The following is a 10,324-nucleotide window of genomic DNA, read 5'->3' on the forward strand; positions in this document are numbered from 1 at the left end:
TCCCACGCTGTAGTACCACCAGGAAGAACAGATACCTCTTGCCATGAGAGCTGCTTTTTAAGCAAATGTTTTAAGCAAATGGCCTGCAGCTGATAAGGGGATGTTTCATGACTGCCAGCCTCAGATTGGGAAAGTAATTCATCTTCAGCCATAGATGAGGTTAATAAAAATCAGGGCTTGTAAGGGTGATAAATTGCTCATTAAAAAGTTGCACTGATAGTCTGCTCCTAATAAAACTTCAGCATTTCTCTTCCACTGTGATTCTTTCATATAGGAGGCTGATAAAATGATAACACTGCTTCTGGGAAAATTATCCTCTCACAGTAATTCAAATGCAACATTTCACCACAAATACCTTCTAGTGTTTTTGTATGAGAAATGTTATTAGGCTGTGTATTTCCTGGGACTGATTTACTTTTGCCAATTTTCAGACCCTCATTCTTCTCTGAGCATATTGCCAGCTGCACCCTGACTTACGTGCTATTTAATTTTTTTTCCCTTCATGTTTTCTTTTTTTTTTTCCCCCAAATACTTACAGTTCTTAATTTCCCAAGCCCCCTCCCTCTTTGTGCCTGAGCCCTTTTCCCCATTAGCTCCCTCTCTTCCTTCCAGGTGACCGCATTCTGCCTCCTTCACATCTGCTTCATCGGAGTGCATCTTCAGCATCAGTGAAGTTACGTTCCAAGTGGCATCAAGAACTCTGCAGGTCTGCCCATCCTTGATTTTCACCTAGAAGCTTTAGCCAGTAAAGCACATGCTTACAGACAAAGTGAACTCCAGCAATTTCAATCAATCTACACTGACTGTAGAACTAGAACAGGTTTAGCTTGCGCATCTGATTGCCTCAGTTTCTTAGTTATAAAGCAGAAATCCAACACTTGCCAGTTATATTGGGATAAATTTGTTTAAAATTGTGAGCTGACATAAAACACTAAGTAATTTGTACAGTTATGGGCACTTTCATCTCAAAGGCAGCTTTAGAAACAACTCTTCCCTAAGTGAAAAACTGTAATGAAGGAAACGTGTTGGTTGTTTCTTGCTTAAAACCTGAAAAATATGCAAATGGATACCATTAAGAACTTCTGGAACTGCTGTTTAATATGCTAACTCTATAGCCAGCACAAATACATTTCCTTCCATACATTTCTTATTACCACATAATTCCACAGAGATCTGAGTTCCAGAGTGAAAATTCAAATAATGTAAAATAAAAACATTGTTAAGTATTCTGAAAAATCTCTCTGTAAGATATAGCTTCAGAGCAGGTTTTTGTTTTTGTTGTTATAAATTTCATAAAAGAAATATTTTATTTAGTTCTCTGCTTCCTGCATTAAAAGAGGGAAGTAGAGGAATCACCATAACAACTGTACCACCAAAAAAAGTAGCATTTTCTTAAAGCAATACATAAATCTAGCACGATAAACATATATTTGAGGCTTAGTGTCAAAGATTGATGGCAATTACATCAGTGTTGCAACAATAAAAGGAAAGGAGGAAGCAAGCCAACATCGTTAGTCGCAATACTCCTGGGGCTGCAATTCTTTATTTGCCTTTTCCTCACCTCGTATGCACCTAGCCAGGCATATTCACTGATATTTCCCAAAGTGCCACGTGATACTTTTGGTTCTATTTTTTCCTAGTGCAACACTTGAGAAAATGCTGCATGAAACTGACAAAGTGCAGCAGAGGACAAGAGCAGGTCCTTTGGTTTCAGGAATAGCTGGATTTCTCAGGCTGATTACCCACATGGAAAAGCTGGCCCACCAACCCATTGCATTTTAGGCAAATGAGTGATCTTAGAGGAGGTCAAGACCTGGAAAATGGGTGGAATTTAAAAGTAATCTTAACATGTAATAGCACTACTGAACTTCTTATTTTAGGATCTAAACAGACACCTCATTATCTACACCAGTCCCTTTTTCCATTTATAAAGGAAGCAACATTTGTTGTAAACAAGAAAGCAATCATATCACAGCTGGAGTATTCCCTAGTTTATTCTTAAGCTAAAGTGAAGCTAGATAGAATAATCACAACATATCAATGTTGGTAAACAAAGCTAATTTACATATACTGTCTCATTCCATACATCTAGTGAGCTGTCTTAATCTCTTGCGATGTTTTCAGTCACAAGATCATGCACGTAGTGCACAACAGACCTTTTTATCCTTCAAGTCTTCCATTTAGCCTCTTGAGGTAGATAATACCTTAGCTCATCAACATGACAAGGATAATGCTCTAATCAAACACTCTGGTGGACCATTATGGCACACAATAACAGGTGTTCTTGATGACTTTATCAGACATGCATCAGAACATTCCCTTTCAACAGAGTAACAAATCATTTCCATTTAATGCAAAGCTTCAGGATATACTTTAGGAAGGCTAGAATTCGGGGGACAAAATGGAGAGACAAAATTATTATGTCTTCAGTGACACATAATAACACCTTTTATAATATATGCTGTTTAAATTGAATTCATTTCATCATTCATTTCCAGGGTTTCCAGAAGAGTTTCCGTGGCCTGGTGTGGGAGCTGGGAGCATACAAATAGATGCCAATTCCATTAAGTCACTTGAGATCTGAAAACTGCCCAGAGCTGCACCACTTCAGTGTGATTTTGTTAGGACTGGCAAGAAAAAAAACAAAGATCAGGTTGAGGAAGCTGATGTACCAGCTCCATTTGAAGATAAATCTGAGAGACTACACTGAGCAGTGTGTGGCAGGACTGCCTCTATTTTCTGAAATAAATAGCTCTGCTGGGTGTTGGGCAGACTGTCTGTCTGATTTGTTTGTGAAGGTAGCCTGATAGGTTTCCAGTGCCTGAAACTGAAAATCCCATGCATGAGTATGAGCAAACCTCCACTCATCATTTACATGTATATTTTTACATGCCATAATTTTGCTTATAGATGAAAGAAACAAGGCAGAGTATGCTGTGCACACCCTAGATATGCAGAAGAGTGCAAGTCATTTTATAAATCAGAGTAATTTCTCTCAGATTGAAGCTTGAACTAATGAAGACAGGGATATTATGCATTTGAAGGAAACAGTCCTTACAGTGAAGGATTTCTTAAAATGTGAAATGTCTTCTCAGCCTCTCACCCTTTCCTCTCATAGTTTCTCACTTAATATTTTCCTACACAGGGAAATAGTGTATTAGGTCATTTACTATGTTTGAGGGATTCTTTCTTTGTTAGTACCTCTTCATATTCTCAGAGTAGTTGAGACTGAGTGGGAACTCTGGAAATCATCTAGTCCTACCCCTCTTACCCGGGCACAGCTGGTCAGAGTAGACTGTCCAAGCTTTTATTGATTTGGGTTTCTGAGGATGGAGACTTCACAGCCTTTCCCTGGAAGGGGGTGGCAATATACCATGCAATTTGCTGTTTTATCTTCCTGCACAGAGTAGCTGTTCCTACATGTAAAATTGAAAATGTTGGCCCTAAAAGAAAATTTAATAAATCCTCACATAAAAATGTTACAGGCAACTCTTCCTTGCAATTCTACAGCACATGAATTGTTAGTGAAGAATGGAAGACAACCAGTTGGCAGTCAATATTCTCACCACAGTCCAGGCCACTAGGAAGCACTACAGTGCTTCACTGTACATCACAGGAGACCACAGTGATGTTGCAGAAGTTCACCTGCTTTGAATTCTTGTAGGCAAGGTGCAAATGGCACTTCATTTGTATGTTGCAAGCCAAACATGCAGATGATTTCAATGAATCCCTAGAACACAGCTTAGATATCTTTTGTAATATTCATTTAATGGAAAATCTCATAAATAATTTCCACACATGATGCAGTATCTACACATAATATATGCTGTCTGAGCAGATATGAGAATCCTGGGATCAAGCCAACCAGCTGGTGCAGCTGTGCAGGCAGTGACAAGGTTGGTGTCACAAAAAATGCCAGCCACTACACTTAGTTAGCACTCCCAGGAGGTGGATTAATTCATAATTAGGCAGCCATCTTTTAATAATTTACTCACCTCTTCCTCTGAGCTGAGGTGCAGCCATGATAACACAGGAAACGAGAGATGGCTTCAGTGAGCACAAATGCAAATCTCAAACGGCTTAATTAAATAAGGAAGTTGTTATTCATTCCAGTCGTGAGGCAATATTCGCACTGCAATAAAAACAATAAAAATAAGCCATTGTGTTCCAGAGGACAAGCTAGTCAAGAAAATGCACTCTATATATCACGCGTTGACACTTTTGGAAGCATAAATTGGTTATGATTAACTCTAGAAGCGTTGCCTTGTCCTTTCCAAAACAGATGAGTGGATTTAGGAACTCATCCAGCAGAAAGGCAGCCAAGGGCTTTGCTACTGCCAACAAATGCTCTGTAAGTTCCTCCACATCGGTCTTACACTCGACTTCACCTCCGACCTGCAAGGAGATCTCATGCTCCCTCTCCCTCCCTGTTGTTTGCAGTACTTGCCAGATGCTTTCTGGGTTTGCTAGAGTTTGTTTGTTCATTTCTAAAATACAAAGGAGCGTCACTGAGAGATGAGATGCCCTGTTTAGCTGGCTTGCTGAGGCAGGCTGCGAGGCCTGCCCCACACATGGAGGCCTGCCCTGCGGCTGGGTGCTGTGGGCACAGTGAAGCCCACTCATGGGGACTTCTGAAACCAGACAACGCCTCAAAGAAGCCAGAACAGCTCTTCACAGGGAACTTGCCAATGAGCTTTTTATTTAACATTTTTGTGATTAAGTGCAAGCAGCTACTAATATAGCTGAAGCAGAGAAACACAATACTCTGATTTCTTTAATCATGATTCTGGCAGGACATGAAGAAAAAACTCAGTTTGGCTCAGTCTCATATATTTCTCTCTTAAAATAAAGCTGTATTTCCAAACTTTGTACCAGCCTTGAGCACATACAGCGCTGCTTTGGAAGGGCCCCTTTTCCAAGAAGACAGCATCTCAATGCCCTTTGCTTAGGTCTCTTGCCAACCCTGATGTACATCTTCATATTTTTCCCGTTTCATTTATTTACTGCTAACACAACTAAATATTTTTCAGCATGTTTTTATCTCCTGCCAATTAATTATTCTGACATAAAATAATATATGTTCCCAAATCCTAGTGTCTCCTCTCTGGCATATGGCACAAGTGGTAGAAGATATTTATACTCATCTCTGATAATGTGACCTTTTCTAGGGGAATAAATGCTCCAAAGATTCACAATTGCTACTCCCTCACGTTCTCCCAACTATGATTGCACTGCTTCAATTTTGTCTATAGCATTTTCTTCTCCAAGGTAAGGCCTTTGATACTCATCCAATTTTTTTCATGACAGCTTGTGATTTGTCACCTTTCTGCTCATGAAAACAGTCTCCAGAGTGTTTTCTCTGCAAGTTTTTAACATCTTCCCAAAATGGGTTCTAGTCTTAAAATAACAAAATGGTTGATTCAAAAGTTGCTCAAGTGTAGAAAATCTAAAATAATAGACTTTGTAGAGGGAAACTTGTGTAACATGGAAAAGGAATATGACGTTAACAGTGCTTCCTTTGTAGCAGTCATGTTTCCTGGGAAAACACTATTGCTTTTAGTGCAGGAATTAACAATTTTCTGAAATCTGTGATAAATATAACCGACACTTGAGGAATATCTATTACCCAACCCAAAGGAACTATTTTTATCCTGAAATAGACCATGAGATCAAAGCTTTACAGCTTCTAGGCGTGGATTTATTTTTCACCTTCTCTTTGACGAACAGCAAATACAGCCTTTCTACCAAGAGGAGTAGCCTTTTTTTGGCATGACGGATAAAGAATTTAATCATTTGCCTTGAGGCTCTGTCAGACATTCCTTACTGCTGTGTTGACAATGAAATGTCAAAAAGGTCCTCAGAGCACTAATTTCAGTTTACTTATTTTCTTGCTCTCTAAGGAATGCCAATATAAATAGCTAATTGTTTTTAAATCTAAACATCAACCTAAGCAAATAAAGTACCTGATAGCAGAGTGATATTTCCAGAAATCCTTCAGGCCAGCGTAAGTGGGAAAAGGAACATGTCTGAAGGTAAGAGAGCTTGCCAGCTTTCTGATAACAAAGGTCCAGTTAAATGGTGTTTACTCCCTAATTTCTCCACTACAAAAAGACTGTCACTTCCCAAAAGTGAATCAGACTCCCAGATGTTTTTATCAGGGCAGAGTAACATGAATGCTGTGTATACAGCATACAGGGAGTATGGCCTATCTTTACTATGCGTCACTCACCTCATTTGTATTCTGTTCCATCAATAAGCATACCAAAATTTTTTGTAGAACAGTTCTGGATTTCATGCTGCACAAGTGGTATATCTTAGTTCCTGAAACTGCTTTGCTGGCTGAGGTTTGCACTGGATCATGATCCCAGCACCAGATGTACTCTTCCCAGCCTTTTTTGTTTCCTTCTCCTTCTGTTATTGGAGATAAGGTGAAATTTGCCAGCTTCTTGAATGTATGGATATTCTACATCTGTATATTTGAAACTTCTGCAAAAAGTTCACAAATACTGAGGCCTGTGTTCAGGCTGAGCTGTTTTCTGTTAGAAGAAAACATCTCACATGACCATGACCGAAGTCATCTGGAATAAAAAGCTTCATTGGGAGAGAGGGAGTGCTGTTTCAAGTGGCACAAAGTTGCTCCTTTGGGAGCACTGCTATCTGAGATAGTCTCAAAAGAAAACAGATCCCATTCACATGAGCTCTGGGCTCACTTTCAGACACAAACCATAGTTGCAAACTGAACCAGAGCACTGCAATGGAACTTAGCCAGCTTCAGGAGTAAAATTGGCTACAAAGGGAGACTAAGCATTATAACTCAGAACCTGTTTGAACATGTGCTACATGCCTTATGATTCTTTGCATCTCAAAATCAGGGTATAGGCAAAAGACTGTAGGCTGCTGCTTAGCTCAGCAGGTCCTGCACTGACAGGGGAACAATTGCAGCAACAGATGCTGGCAGCTACTGAGAGCCCCTTGTACACAGGACTCTCACACGTGCAAACACAAAAATACCACATGTAGCTCAAGAAGCCCTTGAGCCAGAGATTGCTGGAGGAAGTGCAGGAGAAGTGCAGTGGGAGGAATTGCTGCCTTCCCCTTCCCCCTGTTCCTTCGCTCCCCCAGGACAGCTTCTACTAGTGTAAATCTGTTAATAGGCTCAGTGGAGCTGTGGTCTCCCTTGGTGTGTCCAGTCTTAATCATTGCAATACAAAGCATTTAATGCATAATGCTTCGCAAAAAAAGCATCACTGACGTAGTGAAGGAGGTATGACAAGGCCAACTGCTGTGCAATAGCCTTTAGCGCTATCTCTGTGGGGATTTGGGGAATTCTAAGCCTCAGAGGTTGTTTGTCTGCCAGCCTTTCCTGGTGACCTCCTTCCCACAAGAAGGGAGCATGTGCTGCTGCCTGTTATTCATAGCTGCCAAGGAATACTGCTCCCAGGAGTAAGGAAAAGGAGAGAAAAATTTTCACACAATCCCTTCTTCCCAACGAGCTACACACAAGGTCTGTTTGGCATGGTGAACTGTTACTTGAAGAAGGCTTGTGAAGGTAGACAATTGCTTCTGTCATTTAAAGCTGACTAGAATTTCTGCAAATGACAGCAACAACTCCTTCTTTTTCATTTCACACAAAGAAGAAGTTATTTAGCACCTGGCAGGACTTGAGCAGCAAACCGGAAGGGGTATCTTGTACCACTTCACTTCAGCCCCTACATAAGGGAAGCAACAGCTCTTGAATAGTCTCTGTATCTCCCACCCACATGCCATAGTAGTGTATGCACCTGCACAATAAATGAATATACAGATGATACAGCATATTCGAGAGCTTGGCTTATGTAAGGATTATACTAGAGCAGAAAAGGACACTCACCCTATCCTGGGCTTGCATAGGTAACTCCAGTGGAATGGATCTCCAGAAGAGAAACCTTCCCTGCTAGCAGTCAGCTCTTAAATGGGTCTAGAAGAGGTGGAGCCAGGCTCCACCCCTTCCAGCAGCACAGGTGAATTGCTTTCACCTGTGCTCCCATGGCTGACTCATTGCTTGCCTCAGGTGATCAATCAGAGGTTCAGGCCATGATTCAGTGGTCCCCGTACAGTACCAATAAAGAAAAGAAGCTTTTGGCCTAAAGCAGTCACCAAAATTACAGATGAAATGATAGCATCTATCCATTCGTTTGTAAGGTGAATGGATATTCATCAGAAGAAACAGGCATTACATAAAAGTCATTGCATAGCCATTATCTTCACTGTAAATGTTGTATGAACAGTGAGCCAAATACTCAACACTATTATTTTTCTAAATAGTTTTAATTATTTATTATTTTGTATTATTTTTTATTTTTATTGATGTCATTTACCTGGACTTGAGCAAGGCCTTTGACATGGTCCCCCACCACATCCTTATCTCCAAATTGGAGGTATGTGGATTTGATGGGCGGGCCACTCGATGGATAAGAAATTTGTTGAAACTGGCAGACATAGGGTGGTCATCAATGGCTCTATGTCCAGGTGGAGGCTGATAACGAGCGGTGTCCCCCAGGGGTCTGTGTTGGGACTGGTGCTCTTCAACGTCTTTATCAGTGACATCGATGATGGAATCGAGTGCACCCTCAGCAAGTTTGCTGACGACACCAAGCTGAGTGGTGCAGTTAACACAGTGCAAAGAAGGGATGCCATTCAGAGGGACCTCGACAGGCTAGAAAGGTGGGCCTGGCTGAACGTGATGAGATTCAACACAGCAAAGTGTGAAGTTGCACTCAGGCTGGAGGAATCCCAGGCAACCATACTGACTGGAAGGAGTGGCCCTTGAGAGCAGCCCTGCAGAGAAGGACCTGGGGGTCTTGATAGATGAAAAGCTTAACATGAGCCAGCAGTGTGCTCTTGTGGCTCGGAAGGCAAATGGTATCCTGGGCTCCATCAGAAGAGGAGAGGCCAGCAGGGACAGGCAGGTGATTGTCCCCCCCTACTCTGCTCTTGTGAGGCCCCATCTGGAGTACTGTGTCCAGGTCTGGAGCCCCCAGTACAAAAAAGACAGAGATCTGTTGGAAAGGGTCCAGAGGAGAGCCACAAAGATGATCAGGGGACTGGAGCACCTCCCCTATGAGGACAGGCTGAGGGAGCTGGGCTTGCTCAGCCTGGAGAAAAGAAGGCTGTGGGGTGACCTCATTGCAGCCTTTCAGTACCTGTAGGGAGCCTACAAACAGGAGGGGAATCAACTCTTTGAAAGGGTTGATAATAGCAGGACAAGGGGAGATGGTTTTAAGTTGAGGGAGGGGAGATTTAGGTTGGATGTCAGGGGGAAGTTCTTTACAGAGAGAGTGGCGAGGTGCTGGAACAGGCTGCCCAGAGAGGTTGTGGATGCCCCGTCCCTGGAGGTGTTCAAGGCCAGGTTGGATGGGGCCCTGGGCAGCCTGGTCTAGTATTGAATGTGGAGGTTGGTGGCCCTGCCTGTGGTAGAGGGTTGGAGATTTGTGATCCTTGGGGTCCCTTCCAACCCTGGCCATTCTGTGATTTTTTTTTAATAATAACAGTTTAGAGATTAAAGTAAATTTCTGAGTAGGTGCAAAGATCTTTATTTTCAATACAGCTGGAAAGGGAGAAAGGAGATTAGCAATCTCCTTAGCAAAGTTTTCTTTGACTCTTTTCCTTCTTCGTCAGTCTGATCCAAATGGATGTTAGCTTTTCAGCTAACTTCAGTGAGTGCTGAGTCACATCTTCACTGACAAAATCAGTGTCCTTTAGCTAAGCTTTTTTTGTTGTGTTACTGCAACATCCAGATTTAGTCACCTGTTAAACAGTGCTGATGGTGCCTCCTTCCAGAAGTAGGGGTCTGCAGATGAATGGTGTTATGGAAGAGGATGGTGCTGCACCATTACTGTGGCAATCATAGAATCATAGAATGCCCTGGGTTGAAAAGGACCACAATGATCATCTAGTTTCAACCCCCCTACTATGGGCAAGGTCACCAACCACCAGACCAGGCTGCCCAGAGCCACATCCAGCCTGGCCTTGAATGCCTCCAGACATGGGGGCATCCACATCCTCTCTGGGCAACCTGTTCCATTGCGTAAATCATTTCATACTTAGGGCTGTCACTGCTGGTACTTGGAAGCCCAGCGAAATGCCTCTGAGAATGAGGAATGAAGCATTGCTAGTAGAACAGCAAAAGGAAAAAAGAGAAAATCCCAGAAGAGTCATCCCTAGAAATTCTTTCCTGAGATTGCAGCTGAAATGACTGCAGTGATTGGTGAAACAGGCATTAATCATGCTAGCAGATTTATCTTATTGAGAGTAATTAGCTACTCTGCTGGCTTCCATCCTACTC

The 10,324-nt window shown here is 42.0% G+C and overlaps 1 long non-coding RNA gene across 1 annotated transcript; it reads right to left on the reverse strand.

Moving 5' to 3' along the window:
• Nucleotides 1-1,969: 1,969 nt before the first annotated feature.
• On the reverse strand, nucleotides 1,970-7,930 carry LOC125691051 (uncharacterized). The gene is made up of 3 exons (XR_007375895.1): nucleotides 7,871-7,930; nucleotides 3,996-4,132; nucleotides 1,970-2,627 (listed from the first exon to the last, which is right to left on the reverse strand). It is a non-coding gene; the product is annotated as an uncharacterized LOC125691051 (long non-coding RNA).
• Between the last annotated feature and the right edge of the window lie 2,394 nt (nucleotides 7,931-10,324).

This window comes from Lagopus muta, chromosome 3 (assembly GCF_023343835.1).
Source record: "Lagopus muta isolate bLagMut1 chromosome 3, bLagMut1 primary, whole genome shotgun sequence".
Lineage (NCBI taxonomy): Eukaryota > Metazoa > Chordata > Aves > Galliformes > Phasianidae > Lagopus > Lagopus muta.